This window comes from Meleagris gallopavo, chromosome 3 (genome assembly GCF_000146605.3).
Source record: "Meleagris gallopavo isolate NT-WF06-2002-E0010 breed Aviagen turkey brand Nicholas breeding stock chromosome 3, Turkey_5.1, whole genome shotgun sequence".
NCBI classification, from domain to species: domain Eukaryota; kingdom Metazoa; phylum Chordata; class Aves; order Galliformes; family Phasianidae; genus Meleagris; species Meleagris gallopavo.
In genome coordinates, this window is record NC_015013.2 from 14,174,660 (window position 1) to 14,187,933 (window position 13,274).

The following is a 13,274-nucleotide window of genomic DNA, read 5'->3' on the forward strand; positions in this document are numbered from 1 at the left end:
GTGCAGTAAGAGTAGTGCCAATGGGCAAACACATCCCTCTTTACTCCAATTAGTATCACCAGCAAAAAAAAAAAAAAAAAAAAAGGAAAAAATGTTTATCACTCTATGGAAGTTTTGTCCCATTTGCTTCAGGCTCCACCTATCCATGGAGTTAAACATTTATCGATGCCTGTGCAAGTGCAGCCAAAGAGCTGAACAAAAGCTGAACATTTCCAAAAAGAAGCCAGCTCACACTGCCAGAAGATGCGGTGCTCAAAGGAAATTAAGATGAGCAAGACTGCAAAACTGAGATGCCTGCGCTTGCAAATTACTTGCAACAGGCCCAACAATTACCTGCCTGGTGCTGTTGTTTTACCTTTTGCCTACCACTGGGTATGCAGTTAAGCTCATTAAAGTGTGGCATTGAGTCACCTCATTTGTCTGCAGCTAGTTATTGGCCATTATAATAACAATAGTGTGATACATGTGAAAGCACGCCAGTATCATGTGGATGCCTTCTTCCTGGAAGCATTCAAGGCCAAGCTGGATGGAGCTTTGAGCAACCTGGTCTAGTGGGAGGTGTCCCTGCTTATAGCAGGGAGTTGGAACTAGATGATCTTAAAGGTCCCTTCCAACCCAAACCATTCTATGGTACTATGATTCTATGGTCCTATGATCCTATGATACTGTGACCATGGTGGCTGTATTTGGTATTCTGTGCAGCATCATCCAACAGGAGCCCAGTTGCAAAACACTCGCGGTTGAATTAAGAGCAATTTGAGGGGCAGAGTGGAAAGCTCAACCACATGCAAACACACCTGCATTATGCTTGCTCCCTCCCTAATTGCAGATGAGCAGAGCCCAGGCATTTTTCTTTCCATCCAGATTGGATTTGAGAATAAGTGACGTGTGGTGTCCCTCAGGGGTTGGTACTGGGACTGATGTCTTTCATATCTTCATCAACGACATGGGCAGTGGGATTGAGTGCACCCATAGCAAGTTTTCAGATGACAGCCAGCTGTGCAGTGTGGTCGACATGCCCAAGGGAAGGGATGCCGTGCAGGCAGACCCAGACATGCTCAAGTGGTGAGCTCAGGAGAACTTAATGAGGTTCAAAAAAGCCAAGTGCAAGGTCCTACATAGGATCTGGGTCACAGAAACCCCTGTTATCAATACAAGCTGGGGGACGAAAGGGTGGAGTACAGCCCTGATGAAAAGGACCTGGGAGTACCGGTGGATGGAAAGCTGGGCATGAGCCAGCAATGTGCCCTCAAAGTCCAGAAAGCCAACCATGCCCTGGGCTGCATCAAAAGAAGTGTGGCCATCACAGCGAGGGAGGTGCTCCTGCCCCTGTGCTCTGCACTAGAGAGGCCTCATGTGGAGTACTGCATCCAGATGTGGAGTCCTCAGTACAGGAGAGATGTGGACCTGCTGGAGTGTGTCCAGAGGAGGGCCACAAAAACAATCCATGAAATGGAACAGCTCTCCTATGATGACAGGCTGAGAGAGCTGGGGCTGTTCAGCCTGGAGAGGAGAAGGCTGTGAGGTGACCTGATAGCAACCTTGCAGTATCTAAAGAGGAGCTACAGGAAAGAAGGAGACAGAATCTTTAGCAGGGTTAGTTGTGATAGAACAAAGGGAAATGGCTCCAAACTAAAAGAGGGGAGAATAAGATTAGATATAATGAAGGAGTATTTTACAATAAGGGTGGTGAGGCACTGGAACAGCTTGCCCAGAGAGATGGTGGGTGCCCCATCTCTGAAGATATCCAAGGTCAGGCTCAAGGGGACTCTGAGCAGCCTGATCTCACTGGAGATGTCCCTGTTCATTGCAGAGGAGTTTGGCTAGATGGCCTTTAAGAGTCCCTTCCAACCCAAACTGTGATTCTGTGATAAGAAAAAAAGGGAGACCAGAGGTTATAAGAGGAGTCAACACCTCCTTCCCTAGGTGCTGTAGGCATCCAGCACGTGCTGTCCAAGAGTGATTTTCTAGCCCCTCCCGCTTACAATTAATGCCATCAACTTATTCTGTAGCAGGAGCAATTTCTCTCACTCCTTCATATATCGGCAAAGAGAGTTATTGCTGCAGTTTGGCCAAAATCCTTAAACTGAGCGGCAGTGTGGGGATAACAAAAGCTGTGAATCAGCTAGAAGAAAGAGCAGAAAAGGAAACAAGGATTGTATCACTGGCTGCACCTCAAGTGCTAATGGGAATTTGGCCTGCATGCAGCAGATTGCAGATTTGGATGGGTGCAGTGTAAATCCTGGTCACACCTTCCTCTGGCACTTGGTGCTGCTTCTAAAAAAAAATTCAGATCTCAGGCTCTGAAAAAAGTTTTTGCAAAGTTTTTAAGAAAAGTAAATATATGGAAGAGAAAAGTAATTATATGTATCATACATATGTGTCTATGCAAGACAATCACAAATTTTTACAAAAATATGCAGGAAAGTATTGCTTTTAGCCACCTTTCTAAGGACAGCCAGCATGTGATTGAGGGCATACTTTTTTTTTTTTTTCAGTAGAAACATTCTTGCTGGTGATTTATTGTCATGAAAAACAGAACAAATGTCAGTACTGTGTCCCGTGAATACCCTGGATAAGATCTTAAATCACAAGATTTTGCCTTTCAAATGATCCTCATTGCAGCAAGCCCTGTGTTTACCAAGAAACATAAGCTATAAGGAGAGTGAATTGTGTTTGCTGCAGCAATATACCTAGAACAATCATTTTGTGGTTTTGGAAAATCCCTTGCTGTTTTCCTTGTATATCTAGAGAACGATTCCTTCTCGCCAAGACAAAAGAAGACAAAAGCTCAGGCTATCCTAGAACCGTGCTGTATGCTTAATTCCATAATGGAGATGCAGTGTACAACACCAGGGCTGTAGACAAGATGTGAAATCTCACGGCTCCACGTGAACCCTCTCTCAGGATTGAGGTCAGCTCCTGGCTCAGCTTTTGTTGCAGTAACGCACAGAGTCCTGGCACAGAGCATAACTTAAGATTCATTGATAGTAGTTGCAGCTCCAGGGGCCAGGAAGAGTCACATCAGAACAATACATTTCCTGTCTTCACAGATCATTTTTCCCACCCAACCTCAGATCCAGCTCTCTCTCCCTGATCTACTTTCCACCAGAGATGCCTTGCAAGGGGCTGGCAGCATCTCCTCTCCCCCAGAAGCAACCAACCAGGTGGTCACAGCGGGATGTGCTGCCCTGGATGCACCAGTGGGCCCTGGGGAGCCCCTAACATATGAGGGAAAAGTAGGACTTGGTGTCCTATCCCAGCAGACACCAGGTATTCGTTAGGAAAGTGCTCCCTGGCCTATGACACGCACATTAATCTTGAGGTAAAACAAATTAAAAACCTTTAATCTCTGTCAGGACGGTTTCTGTGGTGCACACACAGGTAACGTATGGAGTTTCTAGTGGCCTGGGCACATTTTGTTACCTGAAATCAATTAGTCAGAGTTCCTTGATCTTCATCACGGGATCCAGCAATTGTGCAACTCGGGAAAAACCTCCTGTTGCACAATAATATTTGGTGTCACCTCCATCTACAATACAACCGTACAATCAAGGCTGTATTGTGAGCAGCAGCCTATTTGTACATCACACATACCTCTCCCTGCCCACCTGCATACAGCTGCACATACCAAACACTGCCTGCCTGCTGGGGCAAACAACCGGTAATCCTGCTTTCTGCACAGGGTGAAGGAAACGAGGTCAGAAGCTGAAGTTTGTACCTGGCCACCTTGGTATGTATATAATGACCAGTGGGAAGGACATTTCACAAAGGGAAAAGATGACTGGCCATTGCCCCGAAACTTCAACCCCACAGGTTTCCTGCTCCAAGTGAACCTTTCAAAAGAAAATATGAATCACCACACAGTGATGTGACTTCTTATAACATCCCCTAGTCCATAGGGATGGTGAGCAGACCATGTCATTTTATAGAAATGTATGGACCAGCCCTCACCTCAGAACTCTTGCAACACTTCTGTGATGAGCAGACAGCAAGTGCACCTTCTCAAGGCATTTAAGCTCTTACTCCCACTGAAACCAGAAGAAAGGAGTCAGCCTTGAAGATCTGGCTTAAATGAAGCAGGAGATGATCACACAACAGGTTGCATAGTGGTGGAGAAGACAGTAATCCTGATGTCTCCTGAGTCCCAGCCTTCTGCTCCTTATGCCTAGGTTCATGCCAGAATGCTTAATCTCCTAGAAGCTTATGCTAAGATTTCTGTGTTTGTTTAAATTTTAAAATGAAACCTAATCCCCTACAGGGAAACCTGCATCACTATTATTTTTTGCCCAGCTCAGCCCAGAGGCAAACAACCCTACAACTTCTCTGCAGATCTGCTGCCACAGAGGAGATGAAATATGATTCTCTTGGTTGTTTTTTGTTGTTTTGTTTTTTTTTTAATCCCCTTCACTGATTTTTTTTTACTGGGTTCGTGAAGGGTTCACAATTGAGAGTGATGGTCCTGTGGGTATGACCATCCATTTTAAGTGCCTTACTTTGCATTGAAGTATTGGAGGATAGGCTGCAGTAAAAACGGTATGGTCAGATATGTCCGAGGGCTTGTTCCTGCTCTAGAGCCCCCACCATTTTCACTTAAAACATGCTTTTGACCTGTTTTAGTTAGAGCAGCAGAGAGGGCAGCAGCCATTTGACCTAAGCATGGTGCAGTTCATTTCAGCAGCAGAGGACTCAGAGGGATTGCACTCCACAGTCGGTGGAGGGAAAGACACACTTCCTTCAGGTCCTACCATCCCACCCCAATCTGTGACCACCTGATTCGTCTTCTGGACACCAGGAGGTTGGGCTCCATCCCCAGTGTATGGATGCTGAGCTACTGTGTGAGTCACAGGGATCTTCTAGGTACTGAATGTTGGGGACCAGGGCCAGATTTTGGGGAGGGTAGGGCTCCTGCCAACACCAGGCGGCAAGTGGTCACATAAGGTCATTTTTTGGCCACCACAGAAAGCAAACCCAGGAGCTGTATCCGGGTGTGGACTCTGACCACCCACATGGCTGGAACATTACCCACCCAATCGCCCTGCTCCACATCTGCTGGAGATGTGACCTGGTTTCCAAGCCACCTCCTGGCTCTTGGTCACGACCCTTTCAGTGACCTTGTTCTTGGAAGTGGTTAGGGCACTTAAACTGGAACGCCAAAGGAGAGAAGGTGAACGTACTGACAGAAGACTCGCAGCACAAAGAACGTATCTGACAGCTTCAGCCTAAAGAAGTGCCATGTGGTAACCTTACCGTGTCCCACTGGACTTGCTCCAGTGGGTCAATGCCCCTCTTGTTTTGAGGAGCCGATAACTGGACACAGAATGCTAGGTGTGGCCTCACTTTGTATTTTCTACACAGATGCTTGTAGTTTGTTTGAGGTGGCATATTCTGTTTTTAATAAATTTAAGAGATTTTCTCGCCTAAATATGCTGCAGACAAATGCCAGGCATGATATTTAAAAGGATCCTGACCCCACAAGGCTACACCCATCTTATCTGGTTTCTAATCTTGAGAGATACAGGGATCTGAGACAACCATTTACTGAGAGAAGAACACAACCCAGCCTAATTACCTCTATAAAGGAGCTACAGGAGTCTATAAAGTAAGCTTACAATGTGAGGTGGGTGATGACAGAGGCTGTGCTTTCTGACCCAGGAAGGCTCTTCATTCCCTATAAATGTTTCCTCTCAAACAGTTTAACGCCAAAGGCTTTTAGCCTTGACAAAACTGCACTTGCAGCTCGTCTTCCTGTGTCAACAGGCCTTGCATGCTTGTGGCTCAAACCTGTGCTGGACCTGAGATCAAATCTATGAGGTGGGTGCAGCTGCAGAGGCAGCCTCACTGCCACTGGGCTTCGAATCCCCTGCACTCAAGGTCTTGCTGGACAGCCCTGGGTAGGCAGGAAGTCTTACAGCTGAATTGCACCTTGGCAAAGCTGCTTAGTATTCACCCTTCAGGGCTCATTTCTGTCTATCCTACAGGGCAAGGGCAATTCATGAGGAAGAAAAGGCATCTTATACAACATAGTGTTTTGGTTTTGCTTTTGTTTTTTTTTTCCAAGGGAGACTGGAAGGCAGAGTGACAAGATGCATGAAGAGACTATTTATGTGGACAAGCAGCATGGCCTACTTAAGAGCCAAGTGAAAGAGTAATTATTCTGGACTCCCATTCTGATGTTAACCAAAAATAAAAAATGTCAGGATTTGGCAAAAAGACCACACACAGTCAAGGAAGCAGCGCTGGCAGCAGGGTGGTTAGGCTAGCAATGGACTTTGAATGGGAGGCCAATGAAAGCTGAATCTCCTGCTTGAGAAAACATCAACCCAGCACTTCCAGGAGCAATTGACACAAGCAAAAGCACTGAAACACTTCTGTGAGGCAGACCAGCTGAGTACAGAAGTTAAGCCAATTACTGCTGCAGTCAGTTCCCCCTTCAGAAAAGTTGTGCACAGTGAGGGGTAGCACTGCCCTGGATTTCGGGCCAGTCACAATCACGCAGCCTGTGTGGCACCCCTACATGGCACCTCGGGCTGGGCACATAGTGGAGTTGCCCTTATCTGCTGTAGCACAACTCCTGAGCTGTTCAGAAGATATTTTGGAAGACCTTGCAGAAGCCAGAGCCAATTTACACCGCAAGAGTGCAACTGGTTCTGTCCACAAAGCAGTAGCTGCTATTTTTCATTTTGTCATTGAAAGAAGCCTACCTCATGCTTTGGAGAAGGGAAAAAGGGACAACGTTTGGGAGAGAGGGACCAGCCCTGTCACTCATGCACCAAGCCTCTCGCTGCCGTGCTGACACAGGTGGCAGTTGGGGAGGAAGCATGTTTGGTGGGTTTAAGGCAGGGGATGAATTTGTTCTGCCGTTGGTTTCAGGATAGAAACCTCACCAGGGTGAACATGAGCAGTCTACACAGCCAAATGACCCAGCCCTCCACCGCCATTTGCTCACCCTGCTTTCTGGCATGTTCCTGCAACATTTTTCTGAGCCGGAGGCCAGAATTTCTCAAGCACCTAAAATCATGCACTGTAATCAACCCGGCTTGATTGTAATTGCCCGATTTATAACACCAGACCTGCACGCTATAGTTGTTCAGCCCTCCGGTAACAAAGGTCCTCAAAGAGGAGCGGTGACTCAGCACACCGCTGCCCCATTTGGCACAAGCCAAGCCTGGATTCCCTCCAATGGAGGGGATTCATGCTCTGACTCGTGCTCAGCAAATAACTCAGTGCTCTCACCCCACCTTCCCCACCTTTTTCCCGGGACCATGCTGAGAATACAGCCGTGTACCCACATACTTACAAAGAGGACTTGTTCCAGAGCTCCATCCCAGCAGCCCCATGCCCGTCTTTTACAGGGGCACAGATGTAGCCCTGGGCTTTTAACACACATCTTCTGCCTTTTTCTCAAACCAAATGTCCGCAGTGGACAGCATGATCTGGGACTCCAGCCTAGTAGTACCTCTGTTTACAATCAACACAACAGGGGACAAAACTATCTCTGTGTCTCATAGAGATGGAATTATAATTAATTCCAGAGGCTTCCTAAGTGCACAGATAATTCAGTCTTTAGGAGTATCCAGTGTACTGTAGCTACAACCTTGAAGCACTATTTGGAAACCTAAACAGGAAGAAAAGCCCCACATGGATGTTTCCCCAGGAGTGGAGAACAGTGTGAGTTTCTGCAGGAGGAAGACAGAGAAGGATGTGCCACCGCCCTCCCCATGTGCACTTGGTACCTTTGCCCCTTGATCCGGCTGACGGGGATGTCCCCCAGTCCAGGTTTTGCACGTTTACAGAGAACACTCAGACATACCAGTGGTGGGGCTGGGAGGTCACTGTTCAGCCCCCAGGTTGTGCCAGGTATGATTTCTACCCCAGCTAGCGTGTAAGCCTCATGTTTCCGGTTGGTTCTAACGCAACCCAGCTCAGCTGTGCTTTGGCCTCTGGGGCAACAATAGCATCCTGAATACGCCACATGTCTCCATCTTGTATTGTGCTGATTTAGAGATCAGCATCTTTCTGCTACCCATTTTCAGACACCACCTTGCCTGTGTCCATGCTTCTATGTACTGACCACAGGAAAGATACTGAAGCCCTGGAGCATGTCCAGAGAAGGGCAACAAAGCTGGCGAGGGGTCTGGAGCACAGGTCTTATGGGGAGCAGCTGAAGGAACAGGGATTGTTCAGTCTGAAGAAGAGGAGGCTCAGGGGAGACTTTATAGCTCTCTACAACTACCTGAAGGGAGGTTGTGGTGAGGTGGGGTTGGCCTCTTCTCCCATGTAAGTGGCAATAGGACTAGAGGGAATGGCCTCAAGTTGTACTGGGGGAGATTCAGGTTGGACATTAGGAAATACTTCTCCAAGAGAGTGGTCAGGCACTGGAACGGGCTGTCCAGGGAGGTGGTGGAGTCACCGACCCTGAAATGTTGAAGAAACACTTAAATGTTGTACTGAGGGACATGGTTTAATGGGAAATATAAGTGACAGGTGGATGGTTGGACTGGATGATCTTTTAGGACTTCTCCAACCTTGGTCATTCTATGATTGTATAATTTCACCTAAACACTACTACTGGCAGAGAGCATATTTCCACTCCCCTCCGGTGCCTCCTGCCCTAGAGGCAGGGCTGGACCTTGTCTCCTCACCACAGCTAATGCTCAACACATGTGAAAAGGCAAGGCCAATCTGCTTGGTGCTGGGAAGAAAATGAACCAGAGGAGTGAACTCATCCCTAATCACATTGCCTGAACTTTTAAAGCTCTTAGAGCCAAAGCATGACATCATCCTAATGTGACATGATGATAAAATAAACAATGCAGAAAAATAACTGCAAAAATGGACAGATAACTCTGAGAAATGACTTACAGCCATGTTATCAGTGACACCCAACAGCATCAGAGCTGGACTTGAAGATTTGGATGTTGACTCCATTGCTCCACTGGAAGCAAGTAATGCAGGACATAGTAAAGATGGTTGTAGTTTGAGGCCAAAAATGGAAAGATGAGACCCAACACTGTGAAACTGGAGATGAACAGGTAAATAATGTTGTTTTTCATTTGGATAATCATGGTAAGCTGAGCCCAAGTTGCTCATCCTTGGTGCTATCCAAGGCCCCACCTGCGAGCATCTGACCAAAGTCACTATGCTCTTAACAGACAAAGCAAAGGGCAGGCAAAATCTTATACTGAGAGCCAGCACTTTGTAGGCTGGAGACATCACAGACAATTAAAAAAACTTGCTCAAAACCCATTTACATTCACATTTGTAAGTTAGTGCCATGGGATCACTGCCACTTGTTGTCTCAGAGAGGAAAAGATGACATTTTAGACCCCATGCAATAACACTGGAAAATGAGTTTTATCTGTAAAAAAAAAACTGATTTTATCTGTAAATTAGACATATGTGTTTTGCTTTCTCTGATACGGCAATAGCAGTCTGCAGAAAAACCCGCCCTCTTCCACCTGTCCTTGCTCCCTCAGGCTCTACGTATTTTAATAGGTCTCAAATGAGCAGCAAAATACATAACTGTATGGTTTAATGGCTTCTGCACTGCTACAGAAATACTTGCACGGAAGTGTAGCTGGAAAGCCATTTGCTTCACAGCTGGCTAAATCAGCGCTGCGTCATCCTGACTTTGCATTTGTTGCATGACTGAAGAATGAGGCTCCACAGAGCTGCAGGGGCTGCTCCTGAGGGGGAACGCCGGCCGCCCAATTCAGCTGGCTGTCCCCTGACACTGAGCAGGCCTGGCGGCAGGATCACAGCCTGGCAGGGCCACCAGCAGAGAGCCGGGCAGGGTAGCAGGAGAGGAGCAATGCAGGGGTATCAGCAGTGCGAGCCTGAGGCTCACCCAGGGACCCTTCAGCCACAGCCAGGCCTAGGTGTGTAGGCCCATGCTGATTGTGGCAGGGGGATGAAGGCCCATCAGTGCTCTCCAGCACCAGCTCTTTGGTTTGACTTCAGTTGGTGTTTTTTTTGTTGTTGTTGTTTGTTTTTTTTTTGCATAAGCTTTGGCTTGTATTTTCTCCTGTCCTGCACTGAGGCTCCCCACAACCTCTCCCTCTCCATCCCCTAAACTCTCACATTTCCTTCTCTCAAAGGCATGGCCAGCTGTAAAAACAATATCCTGGCACAGACAAAACAGTTATCCACAGCACAGCATGCAAACACCTCAGCAAAGCAAAGCAGCATTATGTACAGCTTAAGAGCTCTGAAACAGAATTAATTTTGCTAAAGGGCTGAGAGCATTTCCCAGCTCTCAGGTGGCAGCAGCAGTAACCTGGGGTATCCCTACAGACAGTGACTGAAAGAGCTCACTAACAAAAAGGAAGCAAGCATATGGAATACATTACCCACATCAGTCATGGAAGCAAGGAGCTTTAAAGGGTGCAGAGGAAACGAGATACATTGCTAAACAAGGAAACTTCGAAAAATATGGGGTGGCTGACCACTTGGTAACACTGAATGGGCTTGACCTGCACTGTCCCAATCCTGGCACTCAGTCATGAGAATACTCCAGGTTAGGAAGGTTTCTGCTTTTAAAATTCAGTAAATATGCAGAAACAAATTTTGGAAATGAAGATTCTGCAGCTGATCTCTCGAGCAGCTTGTGAGCTAAACAGAGGGTCAGCTATCACCCATCAGCCACAGGATGGGCCCTGCTGAAGAGACCATATCTTCCACCTGCTAAGCACCTCCTGCTTCTGGCATTCTCTGGAAACCATGGTGCTGCTGGTGCAAATACAAACGTGGGTCACTTAGGTTTCCCAACTTTCATGCAGACAAGTACAGTGGCTGAACACGTTTATTGTTTGAGGTCTCTTGATTAACTTCCCATTCTTTGCATCCTCCACCTGAGAAGTTGCAAGAAATAAGAGATCTTTCCTTGAAGGGGAAGAACAAAGTGAGGCTCCAAAGTGGCTTAAGTCACGGCTCCCATTTTTTCGCAACGACGATTCCTGGCACAGTCACATACTGAAGTAGCTACCCCTTTGCACTGGTTATTTTAATTTGGATTAGCGAGTTTTCTGTAGTGTTGTCTGAGAGTTTGCACACCACAGATTACTGTATTTCCAATGGCACTCCATTAGGTACTTGTTTCCAGCAGGCATGTAAAAGAAATGTTGAAAGGATAATCAGGGCACAAGCAAGAGGAAAAAAAAATAAAAGGTTAGCATGAAAATTAAAAATGAAAAGCACAGCAAAGAAAGACAACACCATAAAGGGTGCATTCGCTAGCTGACAGCTCTGGATAGCCTTAAGAATAATCATGAATGCTATACCTTTTTAAATGTATTGTTAGAATCATAGGTAGGTTGCAGGAGGCTCCAACTTCCCATTAGGTGCATGAGATGGTCAGCTGTACTGTGCTCCAGCACACGATTCAGTTGCCTTTGTCCCACACAGATGCAATCTCTTATTTGCTGTTCTTTGCTATGAGCTGGATCTGAGCTCAGAAGTTCAATGCAGTGTGAAATTATCTCACCTTAAGCCTAACCCAGTGCCCGATGGTATTCTTTGCTGCAGCTTTCCCTCCCCTCCTCACACATTTCTGGTGTTTTCATTCAAAATCTTTATTTCATACGGTAACAGAGGCCAGGACTTCCCGATTTGCACGCACACTTTGAAATACCTGGAAATCATTGTCAGTGTGCACCTCAGAGCAGATCCGGATATCAAGGAGCTACTCAAGTCCTGTGAGGTTTTCACACGAAGCCTTGCCATTGCTCAGCTGCCCACTCTCGTGCTGGGGCCTGTGTGTGTGTCCTGTAAAAGAGCTTCAGAGAAAGGAAAAGAGTGTTTTGATAGCGACACAATTTTATACATCTTACTGACTACTCTATGTAGACACATCAACAGCTTCACAACTTCGCTTCAGTCGAATCAAGACCCAAATCTGTTGAAAGTACCATTGTTCAACTTTCAAATTACCAGTGGTGTAAAATAAGACTGCTATAAAGTAAGCATATTTGCTTATGCAGATGATATTTTTTATGTAAAGTACTATTTTTCCCCCTAAGGAGTCTCTAACAAGTATTTTAAAATCAAAGCAGCAATCCTCATTTTTCAGCAATCATATCAATTTTATGAATTAACTCAACTTTGACTCGTTTAGTAACACCCTGTACCTCAAGAAAACAATGTACTTCAGTGGTCAACAGAAAAAAGAACTGTTAAGAAACAGTTATTCTATCAGTTTACTGAGTTAAACTGTTTTCACAGTTTGTAGTTTTATAGATTGTTTTATTGCCCAGTTCATACGACAGCAACCCTTTGCTCTAGTCAGGGAGCACGTATATAAGAATTAACAACTATGGCTTTATTAAGTCCCATCTCTTGGTCGACATGTTTCTGGGCCTAAGACATTCCAGACAAGTGTGTCACCTAATGTTAAACCCTACACTGTGGATCCTCATATCCTGAAAGATAACCCCTTGGGAACCATCCTAGCCTGTTCACAAGCCATGTGGATTTCAGAAAGCATTCCTCATTACAAGAATACCAATATCTAAAACCATTTCTAACTATCAATAGTTCTTGAGATATCACGTGCACATTTGGCTGCAGTTGTCCACGTATTCAATACTCCCTATGAGATCTGGTCTACGTTAGTAGTAAAACAAGTAAATATTTCAGATACACATTTAGCACAAATTCTTCAAGACTAGAATTATCTTCTTCACGGTAGAACATACCTAAACACGAGATAACTCTAAAGAAACTAGTGTATCAAAAATCACTAGTCAAAAAAACCCCCCAAACAAGGTCATTTTCATGGCAGGAAAGTGTTAAAACCAAGTAAAACTGAAGTGCCTTGCAGGGTGTCTCAGATAGAAGCTCCATTATATGCAGCTGCTGGAGTTATGCTGCCACCTACTGTGAAGGCGAATCAACGAGATCCATTTCATTTTGCTAGCACAACAGATATGCACCAACTATCACTGCATCTCTTTCTTGCTAAAAAGACTTTTTTCCTAAATATCTGCTACTGATAATTGCTGAAGATAGAATGTGCTGCTAATTACCAGCCCTGAACAGAAAGTACAATTGCCTAGAGCTCTGCTTCTGTGCGTGCAGAATTCAGGTAACCTTAGTTCAGGGGAGCAGCTGCAGGAGGCGCAGCTCAGTGCACCTCTAGAAGCAGGCATGAGGAGACAATCAAATTACAACGGTACTTTCACTTCTCTACGACCAGTCTGGCACTGGTCCAGTTCTCAGTATACATTTTTGGGCCTTTTGCTTTTCCATTTGCCTTGGCACCATGCATATGCTTC